This window comes from Symphalangus syndactylus, chromosome 7 (assembly GCF_028878055.3).
Source record: "Symphalangus syndactylus isolate Jambi chromosome 7, NHGRI_mSymSyn1-v2.1_pri, whole genome shotgun sequence".
NCBI lineage: Eukaryota > Metazoa > Chordata > Mammalia > Primates > Hylobatidae > Symphalangus > Symphalangus syndactylus.
The window spans coordinates 57513060-57532078 of NC_072429.2; the positions used below are offsets into that span (position 1 = coordinate 57513060).

A 19019-nucleotide genomic window follows, 5' to 3' on the forward strand; every position below is an offset into this window, starting at 1 on the left:
AAACTTGATAAATAAATTTTATATTGGATAGTGATATATCTTCACATGGCCTCTCCTTCTGGGTCTTTGTGTCTTTTCTTCTGTCTTTTATCAGGACACATCGGATTTAGGGTCCACCTGGATAATCTGAGATGATCTCATCTCAAGACCCATAACTTAATTTAATCTACAACGACTGTCTTCCCAAATAAGGGCACAATCATAGATTCTAGGTGTTAAGATGTAGATATATTTTTGCGGAGCCACCATCCAACCCACTACAAAGAAGAACAGTGGGGCATTTTTTTTTTCAATTTAAAATCAGACCTTAATTGGGTCTAATTTTATCAGATGATTTTATTAGATCTAATCTAATTTTATTAGATTAGACTATTGGGGAGGGCTTTCAGAGAAGGTGAAATTTGAATAAAAATCTGAAAGGAGCAAAGGATCTGCAGACTCCTGGGGCAGATCATGCAGGTGGCAGGAAGGGCAGGTGTAAAGGACTTGCTTGCATTGTTCAGGAACAAAGAGGTCAGGTTGGGTGCATCACAGGCCCAGGTAACAACATAGGATTTAAAAAAATTTGTTTTAAGCCAGGCACAGTGGCTCACACCTATAATCCCAGCATTTTGGGAGGCCGAGGCAGGAGAATTGCTTGAGCTCAGGAGTTTGAGACTAGCCTAGGCAACACAGCAAGAACTCATCTCTACAAAAAATAAAATAAAAATATTAGCTGAACGTGGTGGCATGCACCTGTAGTCTCAGCTACTCTCGAGGCTCAGGCAGGATGATCACTTGAGCCTAGGAGGTTGAGGCTGCACTGAGCCATGATCGTGCCACTGCACTCCAGTCTGAATGACAGAGTGAGACCCTCTCTCAACAATTTTTTTTTGAATTTCATATATATATTTTCATTATTTTTCTTTTATATTTCAGAGATGGGGTCTTGCTATGTTGCCCAGGCTGGAGTGCAGTGGCTATTTTTTCTTTTTTCTTTTTTTTGTATTTCTAGTAGAGATGGGGTTTTATCTTGTTGGCCAGGCTGGTCTCAAACTCCTGACCTCAAGTGATCTGCCTGCCTTGGCCTCCCCAAGTGCTGGAATTACAGGAGTGAGCTACCGGGCCCGGCCTTGCAGTGGCTATTCACAAGTGCAGTCATAGCTAATTGTAGCCTTGAATTCCCATGCTCAAGCGGCCCTCCTGCCTCAGCCTCCTGAGGAGCTGAGAGTACAGGCATGCACCAGCACTCCAGGCTGACACGACCTGACTTCTGCTTAACAGCACAATGCTGGCTGCTTTGTGAAGAACAGACAGAAAAGGCAAAGGGAGAGGCAAGAAGATCTGTTCAGAGGTAATAGTCACACAGGAGTGGATGGTGGCTTGAACCACAATGGTCACTGCAGAAATGGTTGGATTCTGCCTGTGTTTTAAAGACACTGTTGACAGGATTTGCTTATTGATCAAATGTGGGAGTGAAGGGAAAAGAGGAGTCAAGGATGACTCCACATTTTTAGCCTGAGCAACTGGAAAAAATAAAGTCATTACTGAGATGTGGAAGACTGGGGGCATCAGAAGCTTAGTTGTAGACGACTGTGTTGTGAGATGCCTGCAGGCCATCCAGATGACACAACGAGGAGGGAGTGGGGTATGCAAGTCTGCAGGACAGGGGAGGTTTAAGCTGGAGATGTAAATTTGGGACTTACAAGCCTAGAGAAGATACTTAAAGCCACGATATGGGGTGACACCACCAAGCGTGGAAAGGAAAGAGAAGTGTGCTGGGAACTGTGCTCTGGGACGCTCCGGCCCTTAGGGTCCTGAGGAACCAAAGGAATCTGAGAAGAAGGGGAAAGTAGAAAATCAGAAAGCGTGGTATAGGCCAGACGTGGTGGCTCACGCCTGTAATCCCAGCACTTTGGGAGGCCGAGGTGGGTGGATCAGCTGAGGTCAGGAGTTTGAGACCAGCCTGACCAATATGGTGAAACCCCATCTTTACTAAAAATACAAAAAATTAGCCAGACGTGGTGGCATGCACCTGTAGTCCCACTTACTTGGGAGGCTGAGACAGCAGAATTGCTTGAATCCAGGAGGTGGAGGTTGTGACAGAGTGAGACTCTCTCAAAAAAAAAAAAAAAAAAAAAAAAAAGCGTGATGGGCCAAGCTTGGTGGCTCTCACACGTAACCCCAACACTTTGGGAGGCAGAGGCGGGAGGATTGCTTGAGCTTAGCAGTTCAGGACCAGCCTGGGCAATACAGTGAGACTCTGTCTCTACAAATAATATTTTTTTTTTTAAAAAGTAGCCAGGCATGGTGGCATGCACCTGAATTCTCAGCTACTAAGAGGCTGAGGTGGGAGGATGGCTTGAGCCTGGGAGGTGGAGACTGTAGTGAGCTGTGATTGCACCATTGCCCTCCAGTCTGGGTGACAAAGCAAGGCTTTGTCTCTAAAAATAAAAAAAATGTTTAAAAAGCATGAAGAATGGAAGGCAAGTGGAGAAAGTTCTCGATTTTCTACTCATTCATCCTCTCTCCAGATATGGCCCACGCACATCCTCCAATGCAGCTATTTCTTCCTTTCGATCATTTCGTATCCCTCTCCTGTTCTACCTATACTCACGCTCTTCCCCATTTCATTACCTAGCATAGGAGTTCTAGTACTAGAATCAGTTTGAGGTACAAAAGGTGAGATTTCATTTTTAAAGTTTTGAGAAAAATAGAGTAGGAAAAAAAAAAAAAAAACCCCACGGCGGGATTTCAGACCCCCATTCTTCCACCGCGGGCATACCGGCTCTTCCTCTTTTTACTCTGCATGGCGGGGGTCCTTCTTGATCGCTGGTGGAGGAGGAGAAAGGCCAAGCTTAGTTTGTGGATGGGTCAGCGTGGGATAAGATGCAAGCCGACACTGGACTGCTGCTGCGCTGCAGCTTCTCTCAGGCTGGCCCTGAAACACAGAGGTAACAGGAACGCCAAGGGGTGGTGAGTTGGGCATTGCGCCTCATCATCAACTGAGCGCTAAGGAGAGTGGCAGGGATTCCTGAACTGGGGCAGACGGCTGGGCTGGTGGGCCTAGGCCTGCAAGGAGAAAGCCTGGACCATAAGGGACAAGCAGGTCTGGGGTAGAAGCGAGTGGCTGGGCACTGGCATGAAGGTCTTGGTTTCTCATCAGAGCCTGCCAGAGAGCATCCACCATGCCTGAAGCATTGAACAATCAGGAAGAGAGAAGGGCTCACTCCGCAGAAGCCAGCCAGCCTTGTCATTGGCCATCCCAGTGCTGGCACGATCCCTCTAAGCGACCGCCTAGGGCAGGTGGATCACATTGAACTGTGTAGCGCCTGGGTGGAAGAGAAAAAATAGGAAGGAAAAAAGATGAACACCTGATAGGATGTCACTGACTGATATGGACTCTGGTCACCACTACTCCTGGTGTCTATTTCTGTGTCTGTATCACAAACAGGCATGCACATTTACATTTTGTTACACTTTTCAAAATATCCACTAGGTGGAGAACTTGCACCAAGTTTGCCGAAAACCGTGCTGCCCATCTAGAATCAAGGGAGTTGCATTTATTTATTTATTTATTTATTTATTTATTTAACCATTACTGAAATAAAATGATAGGTTCCAGCCGACAATGAAATGCATTTATGATTCTTCTTTGTGGCCTAAGCTTTTCATACATTTTAGGCCTGAAAACATTATATAGAATTACATTTCTCTTGTGATTGACTGTTACCACGGAATGTTTTAAGTAGGAAAAGATGAACTGTATGAGGACAAGACTAACGCTTTCACATAATCGTTTTTGCCGAACACTGCCTCTTGATTAGTTTATTGTGATTTATTCTAAGCTTTAAAAAATTTTCAAGATGGTCTTTTTTTTCTGAAAGTGATTATTGATTGAAAGATAACTGCAGATTAAGAAAACAATTTTATTCATTAAAAAGCCTTATCCATTGATGTGCTTTTTACATTTCAATTTTCAAACACTGGGCAAAGGAATTTCTTTCCCTATGCATTGTTATTCTTGCTGATTATACAGAAAGTCTTATGGAGGTCATAGAATGTAGGTTAATAGAATTTAGTATACCGCGTGTTCCTGGTTGCAGCTCCAAGCAGTGGGAATGTGGCCCCAATTTAGCAGCCAGCCAGCCCTGCTGCGAGAACATTGTACCAGGAATCCTTGCTGGCTCTGGAGGCTGCTGCTGTGTAGGCCTGTTTCCTGTCACCAGGGTCCAGAGCCAAGAGCAGCATCTAGTTAGGGTCAGCCCTACGCACAGTCGCAGCAGGGTCTCCTGAAAATAGCCTAGACCTCGGTCTCTAGCTCTTTAGAGCAGGGATTACCAAACCAGCCCTTAGGCCAAATCCAGCCCACTGCCTGCACTCCTAAGGCCCTCAAGCTAAGAATCACTCCTAGAAGCAAACATCTGCCATGGATTAGGGGATAGGGAATGCTAACTTCCAATCACAATTAGGTGAACTGTTTTTCCTTCCCCGCCACGTCCATTCTTCCCATTAGTAGACTTGTATTACAGAAAGATTACACTCAATTATTATTACTATATTTCGAATTTTATCAATTAAAGTGTGTGGGAATTTATTTTCTCTCTTATTATATAAGTACATACATAATGTCCAAGATTTTACCTCTTGACCTACAGAGTCTAAAATACTTACTATCTGGCTTTTACAGAAAAAGTTTGCTGACAGCTGCTTTGGAGGGATATTAACTTTTTGCACTTCCTAAAATTATAGATAAAATAGTGTGTGAAGTGTGTGAAGCATGTGAAGCATTTCTGGAGAGAAGGTACTGCCTTTCTTTGATCTGAAAAGTGACTGTGATTAGCTACTTGTTAAGAACCACCAGTCCCACTGGACAAAAGCCTGTCCATGCCATAGTAGTAATAATAATGGTAGTAGTAGCAGTAGCTCGAAGTATTATGGGGCCAATACACAAAGATTGATCATGCATGCAAATATCTGTCTCCACAGTGAATTTAGGGGACCAAGTGAAGGGCTGAATTGAATTATTAAGAATTTGAGGACAGTTCTTTAGCCATAAACACAAAATACACAGATGCTCCTCAATCTACGATGGGTTATCTCCCAATAAGCCCATTGTATGCTGAACACATTGTTTAGGTTGAAAATGCGTCTAATACTCCTCACCTACTGAACATCGCAGCTTAGCCTTGCCTGCCTTCATCACTCTCAGAGCACTTACATTATCCTACAGTTGGGCAAAATCATCTAACACAAAGCATATTTTAAATAAAGTGTTGAAGATCTCATGTAATTTATTGAATTTTTACTGAAAGTGAAAAATAGAATGGTTTTATGTGTACTCAAAATACAGTTTCTACTGAATAAGTGAAAAACAGGAGTTACCCACCCCGCCCCTCTGCCCCGCTTTTTGAGACAGGGTCTCACTCTGTCTCCCAGGCTAACATGATCACAGCTCACTGCAACCTTGAACTCGTGGGCTCAAGTGATGTTTCTGCCTCAGCTTCCTGAGTACCTGGGACTACAAACATGAACCACCACATCTGTCTAATTTTTAAAGTTTTTGTAGAGACAGGGTCTTGTTACGTTGCCCAGGCTGGTCTTGAACTCCTGGCCTCAAGCAATTCTCCCACCTTGGCCTCCCTAAGTGCTAAGGTTACAAGCATGAGCCATCATGCTTGGCAGGGGCACCCTTTTTGATGGACGTAAAGAAAAGCACAGACCTGAGCACTGAATATGCTCGTAGTTTGTGTCTGTAACTGAATGACCCATTGAATATGATTTAACTGGGCATTTTAAAACAGGTTACAATTAAATGCATACAATGAGAGTTCATGAAGTTATTTATTCTTATGAATTTGAAGCTAACCTAGCTATGACAGTACCCACAAGGAGTGAAGACAAAAATTATGTTATTTGGCATTTTCTGTGTCTCCTAGGGCCTATTCTGTTGTTCTAGTCATGACTGCAAGACTCTGAGAGTGAATGCCTCTTGGAAAGCAGAGAGGGGCAGATAACCCTCTAACAACAAATAGTGAGTCCTTAGAATGCATGTTCAATATTTTAGTTCCATTCAGTTAGAATTTCTGGGAAGCTGAGGCTGTTCTAGGCTTTTCAGATCACACCCACGTGAATATTCAAATAGTCTAAATGAATGTTGACCAAACACACCCTTCACCTTCTTGGTGGCATGTGCCTGTAAGTGTCATGTCAGCTACTCTGGAGGCTGAGGCAGGAGGATCGCTTGAACCCAGGAATTTGAGGCTGCAGTGCACCATGATAGAAGCTGTGAATAGCCACTGCACTCCAGCCTGGGCAACATAGCAACACCCCATCTCTTAAAAAAAAAATCAAAACCCAAAATATCCCACAATGCCTGCTTCATTTCTGGAGGAGGCTCAGGTTTATCCTTTTTACAAAGATGGGTGAAAACACTGGGTCTTTATCCCACCCACTGGAAAGAACTAGGGCAGAAAGGAAAACAGACAGGACTATTACCTGTAATCCGAGCCAGCATATTCTTGCCCAGCAACCTGGGAAGTGTTGTCTCAAATGACTGTCTTTTTCTTTTCTTTTTTTTTTTTTCCAATAGGATACTCGCTCCACTTTATAAAAAGGAGAAGGATTTGCACCCCTTCTTTGATTGAGCTGTTTATGTTGGTGTGATTTCTGGCAAATGCCTCTGAAGGCTTAGCTGAGTGATTTGGATACAACATCGCCGACTGTTCCAATTTAGGAAGCTCTCATGAGATTGCACGGAGACAAAGACTCCGCAGAGAGGCGCAGCCCCGTAGCGCTCAAATGCCCTAATCTGAGTTCTGCTCTGCAAAGTTCCTTCTAATCCTCTTGCACCCTGCTGTGGCTAGCAGTCTAGGGAAGGGCAGCAAGAAAGAAAGCTGCAGGATACAGATTTAATTCAATCTTGCAAACACTAACTGAGCACCTCTGGTGTGCCAGACACTGGGCCAGGTTCTGGGGCTACAAAGATTAATAGGCTATGGTCCCAGAACTCAAGGAGGCCACTGTTTACAGGCAAAGAGCCACAACCACAGTGGATAATAAAACAGAAAAGGGGATGGAAGGGAGTTTGTCACTGAAGGAATGACATGGATGTGTCTTAAATGATAAGGAGACCTTGACAGAGAGAGAAGGGCAAGTGGCCATCTGAGGCAGAGAAAACCTCAGCAAAGTTAAGGAGGTGTCAAAGTCCATGGTATTTACAGAAAAAGTTGAAATTACTTTGTCTTGGGGAGAGGTGGGAGAAAAGACTAGAAATGTGGTGTGAGGGGCAATTGTTTGTTCATTCAACAAATATGTACTGCTGGGATATAAGAGCAAAAACAAAAAACAAATCCCTACCTATGTAGAGCTCACCTGTGGAGGCAGCAGGTGGAGTGGGATGAAGACAGGTAATAAATGAAAAACCCAGGCAAATGATACAGTATGTTTCAGTTTGCTAAGGTTGCCATAACAAAGTACCACAAACTGTGTTGTTTAGGCAACAGAAGTTTATTGTCTCATAATTCTTGAAGCTGGAAGTCCAAGATTGAGGTGTCAGCAGGGTTGGTTCCTTCTGGGGACAGTGAGGGAGGATCTGCTTCAGGTCTTGTCCCCAGCTGCTGGTGGTTTGCTGGCAATCCTTGGTGTTCCTTGGCTTGTAGGAGCATCACCTAGATCTCTGCCTTCATCTTTGTGTGGTGTTCTTCCTGTGTGTCCCTGTATCCAAATTTCTTTTTATATAAGGACGCTAATTGTATTTGATTAGGGCTCACTCTAATGACCCTATCTTTAGTTGATAATCCACCAAGATCCTGTCTTAGTCCACTTTTGTGTTGCTACAAGGAATACTGAGCTGGGTAATCCATAAAGAAAAAAGATTTATTTGGTTCACAATTCTGCAGGTTGTGCAAGAAGCCTGGTGTCAGCATCTCCTTCTGGTGAGGCCTCAGGAAGCAAAGTGGAGCCTTGCAGAGGTCACATGGCCAGAGCGGAAGCAAGAGAGGGAGGGGAGGAGGTGCCAGGCTCTTTTTAATAATCAGTGCTCATGGGAACTAATAGAGCTAGAACTCAACACTGTGAGGACAGCACCAAACGTTTATGAGGGACCTGTCCCCACTAAACAAACGCCTCCTGCCAGGCTTCATCCCCAACACTGGGATCAAACTTCAACATGAGGTTTGGGGGACAAACAGCCAAACCATAGCAGACCCTCTTTCCAAATAATGTCACCTTCACAGGCTCCGGAGGTTAGGACTGCAACATTTTTTGGAGAGACTCAATTCAACCCACAGCAGTCTGTGAGCGTGTAACGAGGCTTTGGAGAAACATGAAAGAGCAACAGTGTATTGAGGAGGGCATCTGTGTGTGGCACAGGAAAGGAGGAGGTTTGCAGATTTCAATAAGGTGGTCTAGGATATGGTTCACTGCAGAGGAGACATTTGAACAACATCCAAAAGGAGGCAAGGGAGTGAGGTTCACAAATGCCTGGGGGACGAGTGTTCTCGGCAGAGGGAAAAGCAGTGCAAAGGCCTTGAGTTAGAGTGTGCCTGCTGGATGTGAGAGGGGAGGAGGCTGGTGAGGCTGGAGCAGGGTAAGACGAAGGCCTTATTAGGAGATGAGGTTAGTGATCATGGGCAGCAGGGACAGGCAGGGTCTCACCACCACCGGGAAGACTTTGACCCTAGTCAGGGAGCAGTAAGGCACAGAAGAGTGAGATAATCCAACTTCAACTTTAAAAGCTGTTCAGGTCTGGCACAGTTGCCCTTCACCTGTAATCCCAGCAATTTGGGAGGCTGAGGTGGGAGGATTGCTTGAGCCCAGGAGTTCAAGACCAGCCTGGGCAACATGGTGGGACTCCGTCTCTACAAAAAAAATTTTTTTTAATTAGCTAGGTGTGATGGCATGCACCTGTAGTGCTGGCTACTCCAAAGGCTGAGTTGGGAGGATCGCTTGAGCCCAGGAGTTTGAGGCTATAGTGTCACTGCACACCAGCTTGGGCAACAGAGCAAGACCCCTAAAAAAATCTCCCAAAACAATTTTAAAGTAACTTCCACAATGCTTCTCTTAAAATATGAAATCTATTCCATAGATTCCTATCAGATGATAGGCATCATCTGCTGCTCCCTCTTGACAACTGCATGATTTTTTTTTTTTTTGAGATGGAATTTCACTCTTGTTCCTCAGACTGGAGTGCAGTGGCGCGATCTCAGCTCACTGCAACCTCCGCCTCCTGGGTTCAAGATTCTCCTGCTTCAGCCTCCTGAGTAGCTGGTATTATGGGTATGCACCATCACACCTGGCTAATTTTGTATTTTTAGTAGAGACAGAGTTCTACCATGTTGGTCAGGCTGGTCTCGAACTCCTGACCTCAGGTGATCCACCTGCCTTGGCCTCCCAAAGTGCTGGGATTACAGTCATGAGCCACTGCAACCAGCCAACCCCATGATGTGTTATGGTAGCTGACTTTCCCTGTCCTGGCCCTCAAAGCTGTTCCATTCCTGCCCAGAACTGCCTTCTCAGTCTGCCTGCCACTGCTCTTGACCTCAGATTCCATACCTCATCCTCACTGGACTGGTGCCTTTCCTCCAACCCCCACTTCTCTATGCCCAGAAGAAGACTGTGATCAGGAACAGTAATCATGGTTTAATATCCTGCCTTTCTACTGATGTCGTTCACCTTTGTGGACCAGTGGAAACAGCATGGATGTCTGGGGTGGGCACAGGGACTCACGCCTGTAATCCCAGCACTTTGGGAGCTGAGGTGGGTGGATTATGAGGTCTGGAGTTCGAGACCAGCCTGGTCAACATAATGAAACTCCATGTCTACTAAAAATACAAAAGTTAGCTGAGTGTGGTGGCACATGCCTGTAGTCCCAGGTACTTGGGAGGCTGAGGCAGGAGAATCACTTGAATCTAGGAGGTGGAGATTGCAGTGAGCCGAGATCATGCCATTGCAGTCCAGCCTAGGTGACAGTGAGACTCCATCTCAAAAAAAAAAAAAAAAAAAAGCATGGATGTCTGAGCCAGGAAGACTTGCATTACAGTCATGGCTTTGACAAGTGACAAGTGATCAAAGTGTGCCTTGATCACTCTCCTCTCTGATCTCCATCTCGACAATGGAGATAGCATTGTTTACTTAGTGGGAGTATTATAAAGGTAGAGGCGACGTGGTTAGAATCATACTCAGTACCAGACTTGTAAGAAGCACTCAAGGAGTGGAAATTATTAGTATTAAACATTAGTTTGGAGCTCAGGGGAGAAATTGTCTGGAATTAGATTCTCAGGAGTTGTGAGTATCTGTGGAAACTTGGGCAATTTACAGTTTCCTGGGCAGATGGTGTAGAGAAAGAGACAAGGACCCAAGACAGAACATGCACAATTAATTTAAATTTTAAATGACACTTAACATTTCACCACATTTCACCAGTTTAAATTCAACTAATTTAGATTTTATGATATTGCAGGCAAAACTGGGTTGCAACTTACTTTTGTGCTATTTATGAGAAAATTAATAGTGAGAATGTGATTCAGAGTTCCTAATGTGGGGATGTTTAACCTACTTAAACAAGTAAACTTTTTAACGTTTTGTGAGAATCAATTTAGTAGGATCCATTTATGTACAGACCATGTGCTACTTGAAATGATGTAGAGATCTGAAATTAGGAGTAAAAAACAATATAGATGATTAGCACAGCCCCCTCATTTTAAAGATGAGAAAATGGAGGAATAAAAAGGTCAACTGATTCATGCAAGCTCACACAGAATAAGCCACAAAACGGAGTTGAGAAGCCAGGCCACATGACTCCTGAAAAAGGTTCCTTTGGTTTGGCTGGACATGAATTTTTGCATTAAAAGATCAACATTTTTTTTCTAGGCTACACCTGGTTAGCCATTAGCATTTTTGCAAATTCTTATTGGCAGTTAAGGGGGTGCTATTCACAAATTATTGTGTAACTCAGACTTCCTATTAATTCATGCTGGTGTTCCCAGTGTGATTCTGGAATAGACTACGGAGATTTGGCTGGTTTACTTGGGCAGAGTTGTAAAGAGAGATCAGTACAATGAATAAAATCCTGTTGGCAGTATCACACCGAACAAATGTTCTTTATTTAAAATAAAAAAAAAAATTGGCCTCTAAACACTCAATTTAACTCACTGGTCCTTAATTAAGACCATTGTAAGTTTAAGATTTGCTGTCCAGAGTAAATTTTCTGAATCTTAAAGTCTAGCTTGCTTAGCAACTTAGTCTCAGTTAAGATCCAGAGCATTTTATCCACAATACGACATCTTCCCCTTATGATCTCACAACAAGGAACTATGGGAAACGCACTTTTAGCACCACGGCTTTTCAGGCTTCCTCATTGGCTGAAATATGAACATGCACACATTTATCACACTGGTTGTATTCTGAGAAAAATCAGCTGACTAAGACGAATGGTCTTAAAGAGTGAAGAGTTTATGCAGATTATTGTTGTTTGTAAAACCTTTTTGGCCAATAGTGTATGAATTCCCCAGAATTCTTATTACTTGACTTCAGGAGAATCTGGAAAGAAGGAATCCAGTGTGATTCATTTTCAAAAGGTCTGTGTGTTTGTTTGACATAAAAATGTGTACTCTCAGCATTGTTGCTCCAGGCTGACAAGACAAAATAAATCAGTGTGTTAATTACTTGAATAAAATAACAGTAGAAAAACAGCTGCAACTAATGGAAAGAAAACAAATAGAAGTCTTAAGTATTATTCCATTGTGGAAGATTACAGACTAAGCCAGAATTATACACATTAAGAGGTCAATAAAAATTGACACTTCTGACCTCTCTAAATCACATGACCACAATTAACTGTATGGACTTCTTTCTACCGGGGAGGAAGCAGACAAATTATGACTTACCCTTTAACATCCAAGATATGCATGACTTTGCTTTTCTTCTTTTTTTTCCTCCCTTACTTTCTCCTTGAATTTATAATTATGATGGGAAGAAAAATGTAGATAAGACTTAAACATATATTTTTGGTCAGAAAGACAAAGAATCTATAAAAGATGTTGGCATGAACCCTACTGCATTCATCGTTTTTCCAAACTGATTCAAGCTTCAGCATGTGGCTGGGGTGTTCCAGATGCCCCAGGGCCAATCTTCCGTGCTGCAGGGTACTGGAACATGCTGCTCCCTCTGCCTGGAACCCGCCCTTTCCTTGTCTGGTGAACTCTGACTCATGATGCAAAATTCAGTTCAAAGACTTCCTAGTGACCCTCCCTGTAGACCAGGACCCCAATGTGTGCTGTCATTTCCTTCTGTACTTTTCCTTCATAGCCCTTCTCAGACATTGTAATTAAGGATTTATTTGATAATTTGGTCAATGTCTGCCTCTCCCTCTCAATCGTAAGATCCACAGGGCAAGGTCCTGGGTTGTTTTTCTCATCACTGTATGCCCAGGGCCTGGAATAGTGTTGAGCTTTTTCTTTTTAATACCAATAGATGGTTTTAATTTTTTTAAAGGAAATATTACAATTTAAAAAAAGAGTTCCAAAAAAATTAACAAAATTTCCAGCAATGATTACTTCTGAAATATAAAGATTTGAAACATAATCTATACAAAACTAAAAACCAAAAGGATTTATTCTTACTTTTTCTTTTTTAAAAAAGTCCAGACAATTTGTCACAAGAAAGTCAGCAAGTTACAGCAGCTGCAGCCTCAGCCACCCTTGGAATCACTGTCCCTCTTCATGAGGACAGAGTGCCACACTAAGCACAGCAACATGTCTCCAGTTGGTTTCTTAGGGTTTTCCTCCAAGTCTGCGTTAATTTCTCCAGATTGAGACAGTTTCCACTCCAACTCATCTCTTGTCAGGTTCATGCCGCCAAACACCAGAAGACGGATAAACTGAGGCTTGCTATCTTCTTCCAGGTAAACAAATTTCGTGGGCAGATTCCTATCAGGATAATTGGGTGTGCAGGTGGTTGTTGAAATGGCTTTGATAAATTTGACATCAGGAAACTTCCTGGCAAGTCCACTGAGGCGCTGATTGATCGGGGCACAGGGGGGAAGTCCTTGTTTGTAAAGGTGCAAGATGACCCACAAATCCTCACCAGGTAACTTCTTGAACATAATCCTTTCCTGAGACCTCCAAGACTTCTCCACATTTATTCTTCTGTTTAATTACTTTCCACTCACCCAGTCTCTGCTGTCTGTACATTTCAATAGCACGTTCATTCTCCTCATTACATTCGTCTTCATGACCCTCCAGCTCTTCAAAGTCATATCTTCTTATGTTTTTACCACTGACTGCTAGAGGACACACTGCTACTCTTCCGCCTTTTTCTCCAATTCTTTCAGACTTTCCTTGGTGGGAAATTACATCTTACACAACAAGGGCATCTTGCCCGCTAAGGAAAGTCTGAAAGAATTGTGTCTGTGTTGGGGTCCTGCATCTTGTTTGCAATCACTCAAGCCAGTTGTGCCGCAGTGCCCCCTCCCCTCAGCTCCCTTTTAAAAAAAAAACACTTTAACTAACAATAATGCCCACTATTTATGTAATGTTGGTATGTCAGTTACTGTAATAAATGCTTGCCATATTTTAATTAACTATCACTTCACAAAGTTTTACTTCATTCCCACATGTATAATACTATCTTCATTAGTCAGTCATTTGATATAGAGTCCAGAGCTCTTCTTTGATTATGAGTTCATTGATTGGAAGTTCTGTAGTTTTTTTTTTTTTTTTTTTGCATAAAATACATCTATAATGCCTCATTTATAATTTCTAAAATGTCTGGGATATAAGAACACCTGCAATGGAATTTGAGTGCAGAATCTTTTTTGAGACGGAGTCTTGCTCTGCTGCCCAGGCTGGAGTGCAGTGGCGAGATCTCCACTCACTGCAAGTTCCGCCTTCTGGGTTCACACCATTCTCCTGCCTCAGCCTCCCAAGTAGCTGGGACTACAGGCACCCGCCACCATGCCCGGCTGATTTTTTGTATTTTTAGTAGAGACGGAGTTTCACCGTCTTAGCCAGGCTGGTCTCGATTTCCTGACCTCATGATCTGCCCTCCTCGGCCTCCCAAGGTGCTGGGATTACAGGTGTGAGCCACCACGCCTGGCTGAGTGCAGAATCTTTTTAGATTTTTAAAACTTCTCCCATGCCAATTTTTCTAGCTAATCACCAAACTGATTTGACAGTATTTTTAAGCGATTTGTCTTTTATTTTTTGCCTTTGTATTTTACGGGTATATAACATGTTTGTTTTGTAACTAAAACAGCAACTAAAATTGGCACATTTAAAAACAAACGCAATTGTATTTTGGTTGCGAACCACTGGCAGGTGAGGCTTTATCTTCCTGTGGGCGTACTTGCATGGGGGATTCTGGGAGTGTGCAGAAAAGATAATGACACTAAAGGGAGCTGGGAAGATCTTTTTCCCTCTGGAAATGCTGAATAAACTTTGTGTTATGTGCCTGTGTTTCTACTGCGACTCATCACATGAGGTCAGGTGTGAAACTTTCAACTTTCCACTGGTGGTATCATGTTGGCATTCAAAAAGTTTCAGATTTTAGAGCATTTTGGATTTCAGATTTTCAGGATTTTAGGAATGCTCAACCTGTAATAGGAATCTCAGAAGACAGTACAGAAAAAATGGGTGGGAGGAAATATTTCAAGAAATAACAAAAGAAGTTTTCCTACAGCTGAATGATACTAGTTTCCCAGAACAATGAATAGATAATAGACTCATTTCAACTTACCACTGTAAAGTTTCCAGAAAAATATAAAAGAGAACAAGAAATTTCCAGAGATAAAGAAAACAAATAAGCAAAAAAACAAGGTCACTAATAAAAGAACAAAAATCAAACTATCTTTTGAACTTCCCCTCAGCAACCCTGGATTTCTAACAAATACTGGCATGAACTTTCTCTTCTTTTCTAAGAGACAGAGCCGCCCCATGTTGCCCAGGCTGGAGTGTAGTGATGCGATCTTAGCTCACTGCAGCTTTGAGTTCCTGGGCATGGCACAAGCAGGTCTTGAACTCCTGGCCTCAAGTGATTCTCCTGCCTTGGCCTCCCAAGCTGCTGGGATTACAGGCGTAAGCCACTGCAACCAGCTGGAATGCACATTCTAAATTACAAGGTAAAACTATTTTCAATCTCACATTTTATACTCAGCAAAGCTCTCAATCAACAATGAGGGTAGAATGAACAGCTCTTCAGGTATGTAGGATTTAGGTTTACTTGTTCCATATAGTTTCTTAGGGAGTTATTTGGAGGACATGGTCCAGCTAAAGAAGGGAGTAAATCAAGAAAGAAGGCATGGGGTCCATCTCAGATGAATAACAAAGTGAGGTTCCCGCATCATAGCTAAGGAGCACATCTGCAGACCCTCAGTCTAGATGGAGGCACAAAGAGGGAAAGATCTGGAAAAATGGGAGGCTGACGATTTGTGCGATCTTTGAGAAACTGGAAAAATAAAGATTTGATAAACGCAAGCAATGCAAAGAAGCAATTGAAGCAGAAGAAAGAGGAGAAACAGGAAAAGGGAGAGGAGGAGGAAGAGGAGGAGGAGGAGGAGGGGGAGAAAGTCTTCAAGAACACGAAAATTTGGAATGTAATAATAATACTTGGCTGCACAGTCAATAGTATTACATAGTCATAATAACAGAAATACTGTTTGCTGCTTTTCAAATTTTCAGATCAAATAACAAGGGAAAGAAGACTTGATTATGTATACACACAAAAAAAGAAAGCGTTATCAAAACTGACAAGAAAAAGTAAGTCAAGGTACTTAAAGTAGTGCTGGAAGTTATAAGGTAAGGTGGGGAGAAAAGAAGAAAAAGGTCGGGCGCGGTGGCTCACGCCTGTAATCCCAGCACTTTGCGAGGCTGAGGCGAGCGGATCACGAGGTCAAGAGATCGAGACCATCCTGGCTAACACGGTGAAAACCTGTCTCTACTAAAAATGCAAAAAAAAATTAGCTGGGCGTGGTGGCGGGCGCCTGTAGTCCCAGCTACTCGGGAGGCTAAGGCAGAAGAATGGAGTGAACCCGGGAGGCGGAGTTTGCAGTGAGTGGAGATCACGCCACTGCACTCCAGCCTGGGCAACAGAGCAAGACTCGGTCTCAAAAAAAAAAAAAAAAGAAGAAAGAAAAAGACCACTAATAATCCCATTTTACCACGTGAGAGCTCAAGAGATATTTGCATATGTATATGCAGTATTTAAGTTAAAAGATAATCAACAGAGGAACGAACGATTCTTACCTCCAGTGGCAGAAGGGGAGGAGAGAGGAAGGCTGTAGTGCCTTAGAAAGTCCATAGGTGTCGCCGGGCGCGGTGCTTGTAATCCCAGCACTTTGGGAGGCCGAGGCGGGCGGATCACGAGGTCAGGAGATCGAGACCACGGTGAAACCCCGTCTCTACTAAAAATACAAAAAAAATTAGCTGGGCGTGGTGGCGGGCGCCTGTAGTCTCAGCTACTCGGAGAGGCTGAGGCAGGAGAATGGCCTGAACCCGGGAGGCGGAGCTTGCAGTGAGCTGAAATTGCGCCACTGCACTCCAGCCTGGGCGACAGAGCGAGACTCCGTCTCAAAAAAAAAAAAAAAAAAAGAAAAGAAAGTCCACAGGTGTCAAGACTTGATATATCAAACTATAGTGATTTAAGCCTGTTATTTAGAGAGCAGGTAACTACCAGAAAAACTAAAAATAAAAAAATTATCGTAGTTAATATAGTGCCTCTGATACATAGAATTGAGATTGTGGAGGCCTGAGAAAGAGAATTGTTGTTTTTCATTTTAAACTCTTCTATCTTATTAAATTCGAACATTTATTAGCTTCATCAAAATTTAAAATATATTTAAAACTAGTGCTAGTGGGCCGAGCGCAGTGGCTCACGCCTGTAATCCCAGCACTTCGGGAGGCCGAGGTGGGTGGATCACGAGGTCAGGAGTTCTAGACTAGCCTGACTAACATGGTGAAACCCCGTCTCTGCTAAAAATACAAAAATTAGCCGGGTGTGGTGGTGTGCGCCTGTAATCCCAGCTACTCAAGAGGCTGTAATCCCAGCTACTCAAGAGGCTGAGGCGGGAGAATCACTTGAACCCACGAGGCAGAGGTTGCAGTGAGCCGAAATTGCGCCACTGCACTCCAGCCTGGGCGACAGAGCGAGACTCTATCTCAAAATAATAATAATAATAATAATAATAATAATAATAATAATGCTAGTGAACATATCACATTAAACTTTGGTTATTGCTTGGTTATTCTATTTTTTAGGAAAAAATTTAACTAGCTAAATTATAACATTATTATTTCTAATACTGAGAAAAATATTTCAGCATAAGCATGTGTCTAGGACAGGGGACTCCAAAAGCTCTAGTCAGTCTTTTGCTTTTAGTAAATCTAGGAAAATGTTTTAATGTTGGGCCACAAGGCGGTCTTTTCAAGGGTGAGATGTTTTTGTAGCTTCCTCTATTATTTTCTCCAGAGGACTGCAGAGTGTGAAGACTATAGACAATTGCTGAGTTGCTTCCCGGGGTGTTTCCAGCCAGTGTCAAGGCAATGGCCACCTCTGTGCCTCTCTGGATGGGAGCTGGGGTGCATGAAGGCTTGGTATTTGTCCTTGTACTCAAGGGTGTTAGATGGGGCATCCTGTGCTTTTGCTCAAGTGTCAACTTTCCAGAAAGGCTGTCCTGGGCCTTGCTATCTGAAGCAGTCTTCCCTGATTGCACTATTTTCTATTCGTTTGCCCACTTTGTATTTTCTAATCTTTTCCTTACCTGGCATTATGCTACGCAGGTTTTGGCTTTTGTTTTTAGATTTGGGGTCTCACTGTTTTGCCCAGGCTGATCTTGAACTCCTGGCCTGAAGCAGTCCTCCCACCTGGGCCTCACAGTGCTGGGATTACAGGCACGAGCCACTGCACCTGGCTGGTTTTTGTTTATTCTCCGTCTATTCCACACCAAAAGGTATGTACCTTTTGGGGGAAAAATATTATTTTGCTCACTTCTGTATCTGTTGTTCTTTGTGTTATATTTGTTTTTTTTTCTTTCATATTAAGTCTTTGAAATCTGGTGTATATTTTACATTTAAATTACATCTTTATATTACGCAATAGCCACGTTTTAAGTGCACATTGGACACAAGGCATGCTCGGGGCAATTCCTGAGTGTCTTCTGGAACATACTCTCTCACTTACTTAGGTCTCTCTTCTGGGGCATTTGGGGGCTTCCTTTCTGGGGAAGCAGACAGGAAGAAGCAATTAGCTACCTGAAAAAGTTGCAGGTTCTAAGAAGCTGTGAAAGTCCAGAGCAACAGCCCTCCCTGGTGTTTATTAGATTTTAAATGGGTTTAGCCTTAAGTTTGCTTAGTGACTGTCATGTCTTTACCAACATGTCTCATAGTGGTTTTCCTGGAGGTCAGTAACACCCAACTCCTCTCTCCTTTGTTATTGACTGGGCAAAAGGCTTCTGAAGTTCCCTGCCTCCTACCTCATAAGATGTTCTTTCATATCTCAACTGCTGGGTCTTGGGTGACATTAGCTGGTAATGGGGTTGTGCAAAGAGCTGAAACCACAGATTTAGATCCTTCTCCTAGAAAACTCCAGATTAAGCACTTTGCTCTCAATGTCCTATTTTATTTATGGAAATCATGTTAAGTCTATTTTTGTATGTCATTTCTAGGACATCCCTATTTAACCGCGTTTGCCCTCTTCGTTTGTTCATAAGAGACAGGATTGTGTTGATTACAAGAAGGAGGCAATGCTGTGTTGTCATTGCCACTGAACATGATTAGTGTCTGTCTGCAAAGCAGCTCCTAAGGCACTGAGGGAAGGGGCTCATTGTCAGAGCACCAGGGCCCAACACATAGCCATGCAGCAAGGTTTGTTGGGTGCTAAATAAATATTTCCATAACACACTCTAACAACTACTTCTTTCTTTTGGCTAATTACTTGGGAACAATATTAACTACGAGCGACTCAGATAAGTTTCACTTGTAAAATTATTTATTCAACTCTGACATGGGTATTGGGACCCCATAGGAACGTAAGAGCAATCTGAGTAT

The 19019-nt window shown here is 43.0% G+C and overlaps 1 pseudogene; it reads right to left on the minus strand.

The window, feature by feature from the left end:
- Window positions 1-12670: 12670 nt before the first annotated feature.
- LOC129485737 (phosducin-like protein 3) overlaps window positions 12671-19019 on the minus strand; it is a 58281-nt pseudogene continuing 51932 nt past the window's right edge.